The 4,551-nt window shown below is 46.8% G+C and overlaps 1 non-coding gene across 1 annotated transcript; it reads right to left on the reverse strand.

The window, feature by feature from the left end:
* Positions 1 to 851: 851 nt before the first annotated feature.
* On the reverse strand, positions 852 to 1,073 carry LOC123406702. The gene has a single exon (XR_006612361.1). It is a non-coding gene; the product is annotated as a small nucleolar RNA U3 (small nucleolar RNA).
* Between the last annotated feature and the right edge of the window lie 3,478 nt (positions 1,074 to 4,551).

Raw genomic sequence — 4,551 nt, forward strand, 5'->3', positions numbered from 1 at the left:
CTTTTCGATCAGCAGATATCTAGCAGATTTGGCTAAGAGAAGATTTCTAGCGGAAGCACCCCTTGAACACAAACTAGGTTGGAAGTGTACACACCGTCATGTCCGTAGTGGCCTTATTCGTTTCCAGCTGCGGCCTGAGTTGTTCTTCTCTGTTCTATAGAATCCTCGTTTGTCCTCAAAGATAGTACTGGACAGTGGAGATCTCTGGGATATTATTTCCACTTGCTTTTGTTGGAGAAGTGAGCAGGCCTACTCCCAGTTCAATGATCTCCAACTCTTGGCCAATTCAGTAATTCTGTACTGATGATGACAGAGCAAGATCTCTGGACATATCAACTGAATTTTATTCACCTGGATACTTTCCTACTCGCAGGCATATATAATTCTGTACTATTCTTGTAGTAATGAAACCCCTCCTGTGAAATGAAAATCAAAAAAGGAAATCTCGCTGTGAAGGAAGTACCAACTTTTTTTTCCTGGCCACCACTAAGAGACTGACTGAATACAAGAGCAATCTTACTCATGTGTCATGTGTGGTCTTCGGACAGTTGAAACAGGAGTTCACCTCTGTTTCAATTGACAGTTTGCAAAGTCATCCTACTAAGTGAAACAAGGGTTCACCTCTGTTTGTGATATCCTCCATTCATGGATTTCACTCTGAACCTGAAGCTGCCTAGGGTAGTTAGCACTAACTGAATCTACTTTTGCAGATGATGTAGAGACCACACTACCAAAAGGAATTCGGGGAAAGGAAAAAAATGGTAGCTAACACTAACTGAATCAAATTTGCAGATAATGTACAGATCACATTGCGAAAAGGAGCTGGGAAAAAATGCAAAAAGTTATGTTTTTATCTGTCAGACAACCTCTAGGCCACCCTGTAGAGACAGAAGCCAATCTAAGAACGATCCTCTACAGCCATCGGATAACACCCATCAGGTGAATCCTGACCGTTAATCAAGCTCTGGTCTAGAGATCAGAATGCATCAACCAAACTGAAGTGCTTGCCTCCTTATTGGTAAAGGATGCAGCGGTACGAGCCTATAGAACAGATCCTGTTCAAGTAAGGTCGTGCTGTAATCAGCAGCGCTTAGCCTTATAAACAACTTCTGATTCCTGTCAACTCGCGAGGTGGGACTAATTGAGTACAGCAGCGCCTCCTCAGGGCATGATTAGTGGCCATGTAGCAGTTGAGCCCCAGAAAGAATAGAGCGCAGCCCATCCCACCCGAAATGCCGCTTCTGTTTTGTTTTTTTCTTCTCCTTGTTGAGTTAGATGTGGAGATTTTGAACCAGTTTAAATATCTAGCAAATGCTGCATGCCCAATAATTTCAACGTATAATTTTTTAGCGATGACCACTATTTAAATTAAAGTAGCAAACTCTGTTATGTTAGAAAGAAGAGAAGAAAAAAAAATGCGACATACAAGAACAAAACTGGAGAGAAAAATGGGTTGAGGAAACAAAAACTCTGGAACATCACACACTGAGCATACACTTGTCTGTTGAAGTACTTCGGTTGCATTTACAGTATCTATTATTTGTTTTTCTACTTCATTTTGGCAATATGGGCATGCAAAAAATGCCATCCTGAAACCCACTTTTGCAACATGGTGGCAAGTTAGCAACAGTGAGGATGAGCAGTGACAAAACCAAAGACAGAATGAGCAGAAAGGGACGATGTACCTTAATTTCTGGAAGAAGAAAAAATGACATTGGTGCGGTTCTATAAATACAAAAATACAGAATTCACATAAGAAACAAAAATGGTATAGAGAAACAATCAGACCAAACTCTGTAGAACAACAGATTGGCGAATCACAATTGTTGCATGTTTCAGCTAGAACAAGGTTTAGTTTCTTTAATCAGCATCATCCGTTTTGTTGCCCGGACTGTTCTCCTTTGTGCTGGATGCTCATTAATCTACAATGATAGTGCTGGAGAATGCAGACCTCAGAAATTTGTTCTGGTTGCTCATCACAGAGCAAGAAGGGGAATCCTACTAGGAGTAGGATTGGAGGAGGACTCCTCCTCTCCTCCCACTTCGGCCGGGCCAAAGGGACAGCCCTAAGGCTGGCGGCCTCCCTCCTCTCCTCCTACATATACGAAAGGTTTTGAGGATTTTTAAGAAACAACAATTAGCCACGTGCTACCCTCTCTCTAAATCTGTTTCTCCTCTAGTCTAGTTTTCAGCGGTGCTTAGGCGAAGCCCTGCCGGACTAGCTCCACCACCATCGCCATCACGCCGTCGCGCTGCCGGAGAACTCATCTACCTCTTCGCCCCCTCTTGCTGGATCAAGAAGGAGAAGATCATCGTCGAGCTGTACGTGTGCTGAATGCGGAGGTGCCATCCGTTCGGCGCTAGATCGGGACGGATTGTGGGACGGCAGCGATTTGGATCGTGAAGACATTTCACTACATCAACCGCGTTTCTTAACGCTTCCCGCTTAGCGATCTACAAGGGTATGTGGATCCAAACTTCCTCTCGTAGATGATCATCACCATGATAGGTCTTCGTGCGTAGGAAATTTTTTGTTTGCCATGCAACGTTCCCCAACATCGTTCTCTTCCTTGCCTACTTCGACCATCGCCGCCGCGATCCTAACCTGCCACCGCCGCCGCTCTCCTTTGGTGCTGCTGCAGCTCGCTCACCCGAGCCGTACCGCCCGTCCTCCTCCTTAATCTTCGTCCAGCACTAGCTCATCGCCAGCGTCGTCGTCGTCTTCCCCGACCACTTCATCTACTCTGACCACTGCGGGAAACATCGCCCCCTGCCGATTGGCGCCGCAATCGTCGAGTCCTTCTCTGCTAGCCTCCTTGATATGGCGTATAGGTTCTGTGCAGGTCCCCATCTCTGCATGCCCGGTGCTGATAACACCGACATGTGCCTTCGTCCGCGATGTGTTCCTAGGTGTGGCAAGCCTAGCGCGGCGCATCGCCAACATCGACTTCGTCCGTCTACGCATGCGCGGTGCTGGCAACATCGATGGGTGCCTTCGTCCATGATGTCAAAAAGGGCGTCAGCCTCCGCGTGCCTCTGCCGGATGAGCCGGCGGTTGGCTTCCAACACAGCCTCGTCCATGGCCTCCGCCTCCGCCTTGGCCATGCTCATGCCGGGAGCTCCCTCCTCATGGCCTCCAACTTCTCCTCCTCCTACTGCTCATCCTCCTCCTCCTCTTCCTCTGTCTTCGGCGAGTCTGGAGGGAGACCCGCAGCGATGCGGGCGGCGCAGCGAGCCTGGATCTCATCCTCGATTTGAAGGTGCCGCTCCGGAGTGAGCTGCGCATAGGTGGTGACGAGCCGCCGGACCATACTGACGGAGAGGGAACCGCGATAGGAGGCGCACGGGCTCGGGTCGCGGCAGAGAGAAAGAGGAGGCGGATGAGCTAGGGTTGGGGCCGCCGGTCGGCTTGAATAGCCGGCCCCGACCTCGAGCGGGGAGCCAGAGTGACGCCACACGGCGTTCACACTGCGCCGACGGTCGAGGCGCCTGTCAGACCATCGGGTTTCCCGGTGAGTCCGTGTGGGGCCAAGCCATCAGTCCAACGTGGCAGGCGTGTCCATATCCGCCTCATATTTGGGATGAAAATGGAAATGACCGGGTAGTGACCGGGCGGCCTGCCCGGTCTATTAAGGAGGGCTTGAGGGGTCTGGCTGTAGATGCTCTGAGCCTTCGCTCCCCTCGCCAGGAAGTTTTATCTTTTCATAATTACTAATTAAGAAATCCCATGGAAATTTCTTGAGGAAGGTTTTTATACGAGTAAAGCATGGCACTGGAAAGATGCTATTTAATTTATTAGTGCTGAAGTTAATTAATATATATTACTCACTCTGTCACGGTTTAAAAGACGTGCTTGGAAATTCTCTGGAACCTAGATGGTTGTTGATTGCCTTTGAAATGGGCTGAAAAATAGCATTCACACTACGCATGCATATATAATTATTACAATGGAGTACTAATTAGCTGCTACGAGTAATTGCAACGCATCCTAAACCTTGTCTATTGTGGAATTGCGAGTAAATTTAACCGTGCCTTCTAAACTGTTACGGAGGTAGTACCTAATGCGAAACTGAGCAGGCATCATTACAATATACAAATAGCGGAAAAGTTGTCTAAATAGCACTCCCTTCGTCTCGGTGTATAAGTCATCTTACGAAACCAAATAATACCGAAAACTCTTAGGCGCGTTGCATTAACTTTCACCTTGTTTTTTTACATGAATAAAGGAATCAACCAATAAGAGATGTGGGGCGTGTATGTTTTTAATGACTTGAGACTAACTAGCACGACATGCAGTGGCTAGTTCATTGCATGCAATGATATTAATTAAGAAATTAATATTTTTTTGTGTTTTTCTCTCCGTCTTGATCGCGGCGCACAATCTAAGATGACTTATACACCGAGACAGAGAAAGTACCTAATTTTTTTACTCCCTCCGTCTCGGTGTATAGGTCATCTTAGGTTGTGCACTATATATGACCAAGACGGAGTGAAAACAAAAATAAATTAATGTTAATTTGCTAATTAATACTATTGTATGCAATGAACTGA

This window comes from Hordeum vulgare, chromosome 6H, assembly GCF_904849725.1.
Source record: "Hordeum vulgare subsp. vulgare chromosome 6H, MorexV3_pseudomolecules_assembly, whole genome shotgun sequence".
NCBI lineage: Eukaryota > Viridiplantae > Streptophyta > Magnoliopsida > Poales > Poaceae > Hordeum > Hordeum vulgare.